Raw genomic sequence first — 15,617 nt, forward strand, 5'->3', positions numbered from 1 at the left:
TCAGTCTTGGGGCAACTGTGCAAGGAAGTCCAATGGCAGGGTCAAGGCCAGGCCGAGGGTCAACACGGAAGATCAGTCCAGAGGTCAGAACAACGGGTCCCAAGCTGAGAGCCGGAGAGCGGAGGTCAAGCCAAGCCGAGGTCGGATACTGGGAGCAGACAGGGAGCGTCAGATGTAAGCCAGAGGTCGGAGCCAGGAGAATCAACAGAAGCAGGTCAAAACGAGCCGGGTCGGTGAACGGGAGATCAGACAGCAGGAATCACGGTACTCAGGAGAAGCTGACGATAATCCAGCGATGAGGCTCTGTCAGGTGAACGTTTAAATAGGCAGGGTGGCTGGGTTACGTCGTGTGCGTGCCGTAGCGTTCGTACGCCTACGACGTGTAATGTAATGCGTTCGTCCTACACCGCGTACTCGCACTCGATCAGACGCAGCTTTGGACGTTCGTCTCGGAACCATATAGCGCCTTCTTGTTTGCTGACGCGCGTTAACGCGATCGTACCGCGCGAGGTTACGCCTATTTCCCTGACACTGCTGGGAGCAGTGGGGAGGGTTGTTAGCACAGGGTCCACCCCCCTGAGGTGGGACTGAAAGTTATGTGTATTGTGTAACAATTTTGCCTAGTTCTCCTAATGGCAGGCTAAACAACCCATTTAGTTAGAGAGAGGAGCTGTGTCGGTCGGTGAATTACAGAGAAAAGGATTTTAAGGTGAGTACAAAAATCCTATTATTGCTCAAACATGCCATAGGGATATGTAAAGTTACACCCCAAAATACATTCTGCTGCTTCTCCTGAGTACAGGAATACCTCATGTGTGGAATTTTTTGGCAGTCTAACCGCGTACAGGACCCTGAAAATCAATCACCGCTTTCAGGCTTTCTAAGGGCGTATATTTTTGATTTCACTCCCCACTGCCTATCACAGTTTTGGAGGCCATGAAATGCCCAGTTAGCACAACCCCCCGCAAAGTGACCCCATTTTGGAAGGTAGACGCCACCAGCTATCTGCTGAGAGGCATGTTGAGTATTTTGCAGATCTCACAAAAAGAAAAAAAAAATTATTTTTCTTTTCTTTCTTCATTTTCAAAAATAAATTAGATCTGTAAAATACTCACCATACTTCTTAGCTAATGCCATGTCTACTTTCTAAAATTGGGTCAATTTGGGGGGGTTTCGTGCTAGCTGGAGATTTCAGGGCCTCCGTAACTGTGATAGGTAGTGAGAAGTAAAATCACAATTTTATGCCTTTAGAAAGCCTGAAGGCGGTGATTGGTTTTTGGGGTCCTGTACACGGCTAGGCTCCAAAAAAGTCTCACACATGTGGTATCCCTGTGTACAGGAGAAGCAGCAGATTGTAATGTGGGGTGTAATTTCACATATGCCCATGGCAAGTTTGAGCAATAGATAATTTAGTGACAATTTTGTGAAAAAAAAATGTTTTTTAATTTTTGCACAACTTGTGGCAAAATATAAAATATTCCATGGACTCCACATACCTCTCATCAAATAGCTTTGGGTGTCTACTTTCCAAAATGGGGTCTTTTTTTGGGGGGTGGGTGCTTTTATGGCCTTCAAAACTGATAGGTAGTGAGGAGTAAAATCAAAAGGTTACACCCTTCAAAATCCTGAAGGCGGTGATTGGTTTTCGGGTCCTGTACATGGCTAGGCTCTAAAAAAGTGTCATACATGAGGATTTTCCATACTCAGGAGAAGCAGCAGAATGCATTTTGGGGTGCAATTCCACATACAACCATGCCATGTTTGAACAATATATCATTTAGTGACAACTTTGTGTAAAAAAAATAAAGTGTAATTTTCCCGAAACTTGTGACAAATTATAAAATATTCCATGGACTGAACATGCCTATCAGCAAATAGCTTGGGGTATCTACTTTCCAAAAAGGGGTCATGGGTTGAACTGTCCTGGCATTTTATGCACAACATTTAGAAGCTTATGTCACACATTACCCACTCTTCTAACCACTTGAAGAGAAAACCCTTTCTGGCACTGTTTGTTTACATGAAAAAAAAAACATTTTGAACCCCCAAACATTATATATTTATTTAAAGCAAAGGCCCTACAGATTAAAATGGTGGGTGTTGCAATTTTTTTTTCACACAGTATTTGCACAACAATTTCTCAAACACAATTTTTATTTTTTTAATGCGTTCACCTTTGCGCATGAACACCGGGGGACAGGGGTGCTTTTTTTTTAATTATTTATTTTGCTTTTTATTATATTTTTAAACTGTTTCTTTCATTTTTATTTATTTTTTATAATTTTTATTGTTATCTCAGGGAATGTAAATATCCCCTATGATAGCAATAGGTAGTGACAGGTACTCCTTTTTTGAAAAAAATTGGGGTCTATTAGACCCTAGATCTCTTGTCTGCCCTCAAAGCATCTGACCACACCGAGATTGGTGTGATAAAATGCTTTGTTAATTTCCCAATGGGACGTTCCCTCTCACTGCTTATAAAAGCCAACCGCTGGCTGAAAAAAATGATACCAAGATGATACCTAAACCTACAGGGATCTCTCCTCTGTCCTCAAAGCATCTGATAATAGCAAGATTGGTGTGATAAAATGCTTTGCCAATTTCCCAATGGAGCTGTTTATATCTGGCGAAACTTTTTTTTATTTATTCTTTATTTTTCCATTTTAAATAACATATACAAATACAAATACAGATTATACAAATGGTACGTTGCCCCCAACTTGGGCATACAATTATATTTGTCAGGCATTAAACAAACCCCCCCCCAAAAAAAATAAAAAAAAATTATAGCCCCCTCCCCTCCCTCTTCTCTATTCCTCTCCCTCTCCATCCCCATTACCCTCCAACCTTTCAAGATATTCCTTATTCAAAAATGTTCCCCATTGTTGCCATTTCCTTTGGTATTTTTGCCCTGATTCCTCTAATTTCTGTATAGACTTCTCTATTACCCTTATGTATTCTACTTTCCGCACCCACTCTGATATTGTCGGAACCTGCACAGATTTCCAGTAGCGTGGGATCAGAGATTTAGCTGCGTTCAACAGGTCTGGAGTCATTGTGCTTCTATATTGTGTGATCCCTTTCTCTGTATCGTGGAACAAACATTCCCATGGAGATTTTCCAATCCTTTCCCCTGTTACTAGACATATCATTTCTATTATTTTCTCCCAGAAAGGGGCTATTTTGGGACAGTCCCACCATATGTGCTTAAAGGTCCCTGGTGCATTACATTCCCTCCAGCAAGATGCCCGGTTTTCTTCTCCAAACCTCTGTACTCTTTGGGGGGTCAAATACCACCTCGCTAATAATTTGTAAGACATTTCCATTGTTTGAACGTCCCTTGGAAGTGAGTGGGTCATTTTAATTATTTTTCCCCTATGCTCCTCGTTTCTTAGTGGGCCAATCTCCCCTTCCAATTTCCCCAGATAGGCTGGAAACTCAAAATCTACCTCTTGCCTTAATATTTTATATATTTTGGAAACCCTTTTCTCTAAGCATTGTGAGTCTTTAAGTAGTTTCTCTAATGGTCTAAGTTGTGTCTTTCCTCTCAAAGGCTGTGGTAACCCTTAAATAAAGTGCCATTTGAGTGTATCTCCATCTATCTAGTGGTTTCTGCCCCCATTCTTGTGTAATTTCCCTAAACGTGCTTATCCTATTTCCTTTCATCACTTCCGCTAGTGTTATTTCCTCTCTCTTTGCCCACCTACTGAAGTATAGGCGCTCCTCTTTCCCTGGAAGGAAATAATTTGTGTCTAAAAGTGACATTAATGGTGAATTATAGTGCCAGTTGTGCCTCTTATTAATTTTATCCCAAATTTTTAATGTGTGTCTTGTTAAAGCGCAAGTGTTACTCCCTAAGTCCCTATAATAAGGTGGTATCCATATCATCTTTACTAACTTCGTACTACTTAATGTGGCTTCCAACTCTACCCAACTCTTATCTTGCTTATTATGACTCCAATCGGCTACCCTTGAGATCACTATCGCTTCGTAATATTTTTTTAAAGTCTGGCAATGCTGCACCTCCTCTATCTTTCGCCTTCACTAAAACGTTGTAAGCTATACGTGGGTTTTTACGTGCCCATATATACGATACTATCATAGATTTTAACTTTCTGAAGAAGCTTGGGGGTAGGGGGACTGGGATCATTTGAAACGTGTAGATTACCAATGGTAATATGAATATTTTAATTGCATTTATCCTCCCCATCCATGTAAGGGCTTTGTATCTCATTTTATTTATATTATCTTTAATTTTATTCAACAAGGGTAAGTAATTAGCCACATATAGGTTGGACGTTTGTGCCGTCAATTTTATACCCAGGTAGGTCAGTTCCCCTTTGCACCACTTAAATGGAAGGTGGGTGGCCAGTGCTGTCTGTTCTTCCTCTAATAAATTCAAGTTTAGCATCTCCGACTTGGTCATATTTATTTTGAAGTTGGACAATCGCCCATACTACTCTAGCTCTTTGAGGAGGGATGGGATTGTTATTCTTGGGTTAACTATATACAGCAATACATCATCTGCGAATGCAGAAACCTTATATTCCCTCTCGCCCACCTGGATACCCCGGACATCCCGGTTCCTCCGGATTGCTACCAACAGAGGTTCCAAGGCGATCACGAACAGGATCTGCGAGAGGGGGCATCCCTGCCTCGTCCCGTTAAACAATTCCAGGGAGCGAGACAGGGATCCATTCACTCTAATTCTAGCTGTCGGGTGTAAGTAAAGAGATTTAAGCCATCTCATCATCCTCTCGCCCAATCCCATGTATTCTAACGTCTCGTATATGAACTCCCAATCGACTCTATCGAAGGCCTTTTCGGCATCTACCGATAACAGCACTGTAGGGATCTCTCTCCTAATAGCTTCCTGGATCAGAACAATGGACTTCAGGAAATTGTCTCTTCCCTCTCTCCCCTGAATGAACCCTACCTGGTCTGAATGAACCCATTTCGGGAGGAGTATTTTTAATCTATCCGCTATTATTTTCGCGAATATCTTTATGTCCGTATTTAGTAGAGAGATCAGCCTATAGCTCTCTAGAGCTGCTGGGTCCTTGCCCTCCTTTAAAATCAATGCTATGTGGGCACAGAGGGCTTCATTCCGAAACATCTGCCCTACTCCCACTGCATTAAAGAATTTGCAGAGTTTCGGTACTAAATACCTCTGAAATTTTTTATAATACAGCATGGAGTATCCATTGGGGCCCGGACTACCCCAGAGGGCTGTGTTTTTAATTATTCTCTCTACTTCCTCTATTGTTATGGGAGCCTCTAGAGCCTCCATCTCCTCCTTCTCCCCTCTTGGGAAGTCCAAGCTCCGCAGATACTCTTCTATTAATCCTTTCCTTTTTCCATTATCACCCCCTTTCCAGTGGCGGCCCGCCCATAGGGGGCTCCGCCCCCCCTCCCCCTAGGTGTAAAAAAATAAAATAAATAAATAAATAAAACGGGCCCTTTAAGACATTTAAAAAAAAAAAAAAATTAACATAGTGTACTGTGGCGCCAGTCACAGTGCACTATGAGAAGCGCCACGTCGATGCAATCACAAGATTGCATCCATGGCGCTTCATTTGCCGGTTAAAAACCCGCCTTGCGGCGCACTGTAGAACGCCGACTAGCTTCCGCCCGTAAAATCACTGTGATTCTACGGGCGGGAGCATTGTCATTCTTAGACAGGCAGGTCACTTCCGGCTTTCGACTGCTTCACGAAACCCGGAAGTGACGTCGGCGGCTCCGTTCCTCAGCCCGAGCGGAGCTGCAAGACAGTGAGGCAGGAGGTGAGTCACCGCATAAAGGCTTTCTAGTTTCTACTTTGTTGAGAATGTTCATGCATTTAGCTGAAATAACGGAAAAAGAGCTTTCACAGAGCCAGAAAGGTTTTCTATACTTTGTTAATAAATTGTAAATGTACCTTTTGGGTTATATTACTTATTATGGTGTGTGTCCAAGGTCATGGGTGGAAATTAATCGCTTTAGAAAACTGGTGTCTCATGATCTGCTTGTCTAGAACATTTTTTCCACAGAGGTTGAAGAATCTTTTCTTTTGTATACCACATTGAAATTTAATAAAATACTATAGAGACCTTTTTTCCACTGAAGAAAGTTTTTACTGTTTTAAAAAAAAAAATTCTTCAGTCAGGACTCCTGGCCTCCTTTCTTGCCACTGCTCCTAATCACATGAAACAACATACATTTTAACCTTTGCTAGTCCTTACTAATACTGCTAGTGGCCTAATCACCCCTGTCACCTAAAGCTCTCCTGCTACATGCATCCCATTTAGGAGTACTCAAGAACTTGCCTTATATCCTGATCTGAGTGCTGTTCCTGCTTTGCAGCATGACATGGGAAATCCCATACACGGGGGGGGAGCAGTATTGGGTCCCTCCAGCTCTAAATCCCCTAATAGTTTCCTCTGAGGCTGGGTTCACACCGCTGCGGCAGCGAGAACCGGATGTGATTCGCACCGCACTGCAGTGCAAATCACATCCGATCTCTGTGCGATGCGAGTTCAGCCATACAGATAGTATGGCTGAATTTGCATCGCACCCGCCGCAAACTCGCACGGGACCCTTTTTTTGGTCCGCAGCAGAATCGGATCGCATGGGTGTTCACACCATGCGATACGATTCCTGTCAGAGTTTGCAGATCGCACTGCGATATGCGAACTGATCTGGGGGTGTCATTAACATTTCACTGACACTCCCAGCAGTCCGCATAGGGCAGTGTGAACTGCCGGCGGGAGGCATGCGATGCGGGAAAACGCTGCGGATTCACGGCGTTCCCGCATCGCTCCAGTGTGAACCCAGCCTCAATGCGGTATTCTTATTCAGCAAAGTGCAAAAAGTAATGGTCTGCTGATGCTCTGTTGCTTGTTGTTACTCACAGTTAATTTGCTGGCAAAGACATTTTATAAACCTTTTTTGTATTTTAGTGTAAATGTGAGATCTGAGGACTTTTTGACCCAGATCTCATATTTAAGAGGACCTGTCATGCTTTTTTCTATTACAAGGAATGTTTACATTCCTTGTAATAGGAATAAAAGTGACACCATTTATTTTTTAAAACTGTGAAAAAAATGTTTTTTAAAGCACCTAGTCCCGACGATCTCACGTGCATAAGCGAACGCATACGCGAGTACTGTGTCTGGCCGCCAGCATATGAAAACAGCGGTCAAACCACACATGTGAGGTATCGCCGCGATCGTTAGACTGAGCTCAATAATTCTAGCCCCAGACCTCCTCTATAACTTAAAAGATGCATCATGCAACCTGTAGAATTTTTTAAACGTTGCCTATGGAGATTTTTGAGGGTAAAAGTTTGACGCCATTCCATGAGCGGGCGCAATTTAGAAGCGTGACATGTTGGGTATCAATTTACTCAGCGTAACATTATCTTTCGGTATATAGCTAAAAACTGGGGTAACTTTACTGTTATCTTATTTTTTTATTTTAAAAAAATATTTTTTTTCCAAATAAAGTGCGCTTGTAAGACCGTTGTGCAAATACAGTATGACAGTAAGTATTGCAATGACCGCAATTTTATTCTCTAGGGTGTTAGAAAAAAAAAACAATATATAATGTTTGGGGGTTTCTAAGTAATTTTATAGCAAAAAAAAAACTGTTTTAAAGATGTAAACACCTAAATTATAAAACGAGGCTGGTCCTTACGTTGTTCAGAAGGCATTTGCTGTATATAACGTTTAAGACTGATAATATCACTGCTCGGTCAGATACATAAACCCAGGGCAGGGACATATTTAAGGCCGGGCAAAAGGGGCAGCTGCCCTGGGCCCTGGCGTTGTTGTATGTCCCCAAGCAGCTGACTCATACTTGCAAACTATCCCAGTTTAAATTCCCTTGTCCCTTGAGGTTTTAGTCTTGTGCTATGTCCCAATATCTCAGTGTGAAGTTCTGTTACTAAAGCTGCCCAGCCCTATTATTGTGTACAGATAACTCACCTGCAGAGTGCAGACCCTGTGTTTACATGTAAATACCGGCATTCATATGTAAATAGCGGCGGACTGGTGGCATTGATATGTAAATAATAGAGGGGCCATTCATATGTATATCATATCAAATACAAATTTTTGCCCAGGGTCCAATCAATATTAAAGCTTTTTTATTTATTTATGCATTTATTTATTTTTATGTAAAAGGATGAACTTCCGATGCAAAAGGCTGGACCCACAAATCTATATATGATGTGCAGGGTCCTGTGTATAATGTAGAGCCTGGTATGGTATATAATAATAACTGATAGCTATTGTTTTTCCAAGATAAACTTCAAATTTCTGGCTGTGTTTTTCACATGGCAATATTGAATAAACATGCATCCAGAACAGCAGGAAAAATGTTGTGATCAGATTGAACCTACATTATGTACCCTGTACACTTGTCCTCTGAAGTCTATTGCCACTGTATAAAAGCCAGCCAGGAACTCAGCACAGGGATGGGGGGAACCCCTTATAATGGGCACAGCAGCCAGCAGCTGTACAGGCCCGGGAACTCAGCACAGGGATGGGGGGAACCACTTATAATGGGCACAGCAGCCAGCAGCTGTACAGGCCCGGGAACTCAGCACAGCCATGGTGGGAACCCCTCATTATGGGCACAGTGAGGCTGCAAAATTGATGGGCAAGGTGAGGCTGCATTTGATGAAATAGACACTTGCATTTGGCGGCGCCATAATCTCTCTTTTAAACTTACCCATACTTTCATTTGACTCATAGGTATTGATCATTGTGCAATTTATTTTCAAAATGACTGAAAATTCGGTTCCATCTTTGAAACTATTTCCCTTCACAAGGCGTACAGATGAGGAAAAAATTAGGTTAAAGGAGCTTGGACCATATCAACCCAAACTGCAAATTCAGCAGAGGTCAAGTGATCGTGGTCGAGTTTACACGCGAAGCTTTTCCACCACTTCTTATAATAAATGGAGTTGGCTAGCTGGATGTGATGTGACTCATGCATATTATTGTTTTCCATGTTTGCTATTCCAAAGTCATGGCACCGACACGCTGTGGATATCAACAGGGGTTAACGACCTAAAGCATCTCACTAAAAAATGCAAGCGGCATGAAACTACCCAAAGCCATCTTGACCAGGGGCGGGCTGGGCCGGGGGGCAGGGTGGAAATTTCCCCCCAGGCCGGCACCTACATTATGTTTAAAACGGCCGCTGGCCGTTTGTTCATTTCTTTTTTTTTTCACGCTGTTTCCCGGTAGGACGTCTGCACTAAGGGCTGCTTGCCTGGCTCTGGCTGTCAGTAATACAAAGAGCAGAGGCGGCGCTGGCAGCATCCAATGCCTTCTCTGATCCGGCGCCGCCCACTGACCTGCAGGTTGAACCTGCGGAGTGATGTGCCTGATGGGAGGAGCAGGAGAACGTCAGAACGTCGTCAGAACGTCGTGGACTCGTGGTGCTGCTTAATTCCTCCTTCCATCTGGCCTGTGCGGCGCCAGCACCGCCCACTGGTCGTAAGGGCATAGGAGAAGTGAACGGCAGCCGTGGAGCAAAGGATTAAGGTGCTGCCTGCAAGCTGTATAACCTCTCTCTCTCTCCAGTGCAGCCACCCCCCCCTCTCTCTCTCTCCCCCTCTCCAATGCAGCCCCCCCCTCTCCCTCTCCAGTGCAGCTCCCCCCTCTCTCCCTCTCCAGTGCAGCTCCCCCCTCTCTCCCTCTCCAGTGCAGCTCCCCCCTCTCTCCCTCTCCAGTGCAGCCCCCCTCTCTCTCTCTCCAGTGCAGCCCCCCTTCTCTCTCTCTCTCTCTCTCCAGTGCAGCTCCCTCTCTCTCCAGTGTAGCCCCCCCCCTCTCTCTCTCTCTCCAGTGCAACCCCCCTCTCTCTCTCCAGTGCAACCCCCCTCTCTCTCTCCAATGCAATCCCCCTCTCTCTCGCTCTCCAGTGCAATCCCCCTCTCTCTCGCTCTCCAGTGCAATCCCCCTCTCTCGCTCTCCAGTGCAGCCCCTCTCTCTCGCTCTCCAGTGCAGCCCCTCTCTCTCGCTCTCCAGTGCAGCCCCTCTCTCTCTCTCTCCAGTGCAGCCCTTCTCTCTCTCGCTCTCCAGTGCAGCCCCTCTCTCTCTCTCTCTCCAGTGCAGCCCCTCTCTCTCTCTCTCCAGTGCAGCCCCTCTCTCTCTCTCTCTCCAGTGCAGCCCCTCTCTCTCTCTCTCTCTCCAGTGCAGCCCCTCTCTCTCGCTCTCCAGTGCAGCCCCTCTCTCTCTCTCTCCAGTGCAGCCCCCTCTCTCTCCAGTGCAGCCCCCCCTCTCTCTCTCTCTCCAGTGCAACCCCCCTCTCTCTCTCCAGTGCAATCCCCCTCTCTCTCGCTCTCCAGTGCAGCCCCTCTCTCTCGCTCTCCAGTGCAGCCCCTCTCTCTCGCTCTCCAGTGCAGCCCTTCTCTCTCTCTCTCACTCCAGTGCAGCCCCTCTCTCTCTCTCCAGTGCAGCCCCTCTCTCTCGCTCTCCAGTGCAGCCCCTTTCTCTCGCTCTCCAGTGCAGCCCCCCTCTCTCTCTCTCACTCCAGTGCAGCCCCCCTCTCTCTCTCTCTCACTCCAGTGCAGCCCCTCTCTCTCTCCAGTGCAGCCCCTCTCTCTCGCTCTCCAGTGCAGCCCTTCTCTCTCTCTCGCTCTCCAGTGCAGCCCCCCTCTCTCTCTCTCACTCCAGTGCAGCCCCTCTCTCTCTCTCCAGTGCAGCCTCTCTCTCTCTCCAGTGCATCCCCTCTCTCTCTCTCTCTCTCTCTCTCTCTCTCTCTCTCCAGTGCAGCCCTTCTCTCTCTCTCTCTCTCGCTCTCCAGTGCAGCCCCCCTCTCTCTCTCGCTCTCTCTCTCTCCAGTGCATCCCCTCTCTCTCTCTCTCTCTCCAGTGCAGCCCTTCTCTCTCTCTCTCTCTCCAGTGCAGCCCTTCTCTCTCTCTCTCTCTCCAGTGCAGCCCCCCCTCTCTCTCTCTCTCTCTCTCTCTCGCTCTCCAGTGCAGCCCCCCTCTCTCTCTCTCTCTCTCTCGCTCTCCAGTGCAGCCCCCCTCTCTCTCTCTCTCTCTCTCTCTCTCGCTCTCGCTCTCCAGTGCAGCCCCCCTCTCTCTCTCTCTCTCTCTCTCTCTCTCGCTCTCCAGTGCAGCCCCCCTCTCTCTCTCCAGTGCAGCCCCTCTCTCTCCAGTGCAGCCTCTCTCTCTCTCTCTCTCCAGTGCAGCCCCTCTCTCTCTCTCTCTCTCTCTCTCCAGTGCAGCCCCCCCCTCTCTCTCTCTCTCTCTCCAGTGCAGCCTCTCTCTCTCTCTCTCTCTCTCTCTCTTTCTCTCTCCAATTATGGGCACAGTCAGGCTGCAATTATGGGCACAGTGAGGCTGCATTTGATGCGCACTGGTGAGACTGCATTGATCTCTTGTATCATGTCTGCAGTCTCTGACCATCTCTTGTATCATATCACTGTCCTCTGGAGTTTGGAGAGGAGTCAAGAGTGGAAATGTCGCTAAAATGGGGGTCATGGGAGAAGTCAGACGTGTGTGGACTGTGGAGAGGCCTTTCATGAACAAAAAAATAATGACGTTATGCTGTTGGGCTGGTATAATAATGCTATGGGGCTGGTATAACATTTTTTCCAGGGCTGTTTTTTATTCCCAGTCCGGCCCTGGACGTGAGTCATGCGACCACAGAGAAGGGGATTATTGCTCCGGGTCCCGGATCACTGAGCCGACAGATGTCACTCCACTCGGGTGCTGCTCGCACCTCCCCCCTGCAATGCCACTGCCTTGGGCTCGAGGTATTATGGGTCCTTAGGGGGGTTCTTTACTGTGGGGGGTCCTGCACTGTAGAGGGGGTCTGCACTGTAGGGGGGTCCTGCACTGTAGAAGGGGTCCTGCACTGTAGAAGGGGTCCTGCACTGTAGAGGGGGTCCTGCACTGTAGAGGGGGTCCTGCACTGTAGGGGGGGTCCTGCACTGTAGAGGGGTCTGCACTGTAGAAGGGGTCCTGCACTGTAGGAGGGGTCCTGCACTGTATTGGGGTTTGCACTGTAGGGGGAGGGGTCTGTACTGTAGGGGAAGATTCGGCACTGTAGGGGGGTCTGTACTGTAGGGGAGTCTGTACTGTAGGGGGGTCTGCGCTGTAGGGTGGAGGGGTCTGTACTGTAGGAGGGTCTGCACTGTAGATCGGGGTCTGCATGGTAGGGAGGGGGGTCTGCGCTGTAGGGGGTCTGTGTAACATGCAGGGGGTCCAGAGCTGTGAGGGGCTGTGTAATGTAAAGGGGTGCGGAGTGCTGTGTAATGTAAAGGGGTCCAGAGGTACAAGGGCTGTTTAATGTAAAGGGGTCCAGAGGTTCAGGGTGCTGTGTAATGTAAAAGGGTCCAGAGGTACAAGGGCTGTGTAATGTAAAGGGGTCAGGAGGTAAGGGGTCCAGAGGTACAAGAGCTGTGTAATGTAAAGGGGTCCAGAGGTGCAGGCTGCTGTGTAATGTAAAGGGGTCCTTAGGTGCAAGGTCCTGTGTAATGTAAAGGGGTCCTTAGGTGCAAGGTCCTGTGTAATGTAAAGGGGTCCTTAGGTGCAAGGTCCTGTGTAATGTAAAGGGGTCCTTAGGTGCAAGGTCCTGTGTAATGTAAAGGGGTCCAGAGGTGCAGGGTCCTGTGTAATATAAAGGGGTCATTAGGTGCAAGGTTCTGTGTAATTTAAAGGGGTCCAGAGGTACAGTTGTGGAGAGGGGGGGTACACAGTAGTGACAAAAAGATATTGAAGGATGCAGAGGTATGCAGGGGACACAGTGGGTGTTTTTACATTTTATGGTGTGGGGGGGGTGCCAGATATAGGATCCGCCCCGGGTGCCAAATGCTCTAGGTACGCCCCTGGTGTGAGCACAGCAGACTACAACTCTTACCTCCCAGGAGTCTCAGAGGCAGGCCAGGTGTGTGGCACGTCAGGGGAGGGGACGCCCGGCGTCAAGAACGTCACGTCGCACGTGACCTGCTGGGCTTATGGGGAGCAGTGGCTAGAAGATGAGACCTGCTTCAGGATCATCACCCCCCCCCCCCCCAAAGAGTGGCAAGGACCTGGCTCAGTGTCTCCAGTCCTCACTCAATCAATGCTCCCCAGCCTGAAGTAAGGCATCTGTGATAACCTTCACAAAATGGAGTAGAATGAGAAAATCCGCTTCAGTTGTAAATTTAATTAATAATGCATAGTCATCAAGACAATTTAAAATTTTGGCAGTGGCAGCGTGTTTTTTTTTTTTTTTTTTCTAGCACCTCCCCCCCCACCAGCGGACTTAACACCCTCCCCCCCACCAGAGGACTTAACACCCTCCCCCCCAGCAGCAGACTTGACACCCTCCCCCCCACCAGCGGACTTGACTCCCTCCCCCCCACCAGCGGCCTTGACACCCTCCCCCCCACCAGCGGCCTTGACACCCTCCCCCCCACCAGCGGCCTTGACACCCTCCCCCCCACCAGCGGCCTTGACACCCTCCCCCCCACCAGAGGACTTGACACCCTCCCCCCAACCAGCGGACTTATCTAACACCCTCCCCCCCCAACCAGCGGACTTATCTAACACCCTCCCCCCAACCTGCGGGCTTATCTAACACCCTCCCCCCCAACCAGCGGACTTAACACCCTCCCCCCCAACCAGCGGACTTATCTAACACCCTCCCCCCCAACCAGCGGACTTATCTAACACCCTCCCCCCCCCAACCAGCGGACTTATCTAACACCCTCCCCCCCCAACCAGCGGACTTATCTAACACACTCCCCCCCACCAGCGGACTTATCTAACACCCCCCCACCAGCAGACTTATCTAACACCCCCCCCCCCACCAGCGGACTTATCTAACACCCCCCCCACCAGCGGACTTATCTAACACCCTCCCCCCCACCAGCGGACTTATCTAACACCCTCCCCCCCCACCAGCGGACTTATCTAACACCCTCCCCCCCACCAGCGGACTTATCTAACACCCTCCCCCCCACCAGCGAACTTATCTAACATCCTCCCCCCCACCAGCGGACTTATCTAACACCCTCCCCCCCACCAGCGGACTTATCTAACACCCTCCCCCCCACCAGTGGACTCACCTAGCTGATTAAGTGGTTCAATGGGCCACTTGACTGGACTTGCCCCCCAGGCCTAAGGCTGCCAGCCCTCCCCTGATCTTGACAATGTTATGAGGCTCGAGTTTTTTGGAAAGCGTAGCATTGGTGAACAGCTAGATGCAGGCTACAGAATTTCCATTAGAAGACACAATGAAGAGGTCACAAAAAATCGACACATCCTGTCTAGGATAATAGACTGCGTGAAATTTTGTGGTGCATTTGAGCTGGCTTTGCGTGGTCATGATGAGAGTGAGAGCTCCGAAAATCCTGGGATATTCCGTGGCTTGGTTGATTTTATTGCTTCTCTTGATGGAGTTTTGAAAGAGCACCTTGAGAATGCCACTGTTTTTAAGGGCACTTCAAAAACTGTGCAGAACGAGCTGTTGGACTGTATGCTGTCTGTAGTGAAGGAGCACATTATCCAAGAAGCACAGAGCAGCAATTTCATCTCAATCCAGGCCGATGAGACCACTGATATTGCCACCCATTGCCAACTTGTGCTTGTACTGCGCTACATAGATGCCAAAAACAATGTACAGGAGAGGTTTTTTGAGTTTATTCCTCTACATTCCGCTAATGCAGATTCCATTGCTACAGCACTATAAGAGCGCCTTGCTGTCATCCTTCCAGGGGATCAGAAACATAAGCTCATCTCCCAAGCATATGATGGAGCCAGCGTGATGAGGGGTGCCACTTCAGAGGTTCAAAAGAAGATTCAGGATATTTACCCAAATGCCCATTACATCCACTGCTATGCACATCAGCTCAATCTGATAATGCAACAGGCCACTTCTCAAATGCCCAAAGTGAGACTTTTTTTGCAAACCTTGGAGGATTTGCCAGCTTTTTTGCCAGACCACCCAAGCGCACAGATGTACTTGATAAAGTAGTTGCCCATAGACTACCGACATCAAGCAGTGTTAGATGGAACTTCCACAGCCGTGCCGTCAATACAGTGTTTGAGCACAGAGAGGACCTCATCCGCTGTTTTGAAACCATGAGAGACTCAGGTGATTTTGACTCTGTTACCATGAGAGAAGCAGCAGGCTTTGCCGTGCTGCTGGAGGATCAGGATTTTAAATATTTTCTTACGCTTTTCCACAACATTATGCCGCATGTTGACCTCCTTTATGCCAAACTCCAGAAGAAGGACATAGATTCAGTCCACATTAAGTGGAGCATCCAGAAGTTCCAGCGGGACATACAGACAATCAGGTAGCAGCCGTAATCCTCCTTTTCCATGTTTTGTTGTTGTTATTATTATTTTTTTATTATTATTATTGCTCATACATTTTGCAGAGATTCTATCCCATCCCTGGTTGACGAAAGCAGTCATGGTGGTTCTCAACCGAAGAGGCGGGGCTCACTGAATCCAGGAGACCATAAACGCATTGCATCTGAGGTGAGTGTTTATTTGTTGCAATATTTGTCTTTTTGATAGCTCCCTTATAGATATGAAGATTGGAAAGAAAAATATTTTTCTTACAATAGTCATATAAAAATGATGTGATCTAAAAGGATTTGTTATTCCTTCTAGTGGATAACATTAG

The sequence above is a fragment of the Lithobates pipiens genome, unplaced genomic scaffold (genome assembly GCF_037356315.1).
Source record: "Lithobates pipiens isolate NorthernLeopardFrog02 unplaced genomic scaffold, aLitPip1_a1.2 Scaffold_28, whole genome shotgun sequence".
Taxonomy (NCBI): Eukaryota; Metazoa; Chordata; class Amphibia; order Anura; family Ranidae; genus Lithobates; species Lithobates pipiens.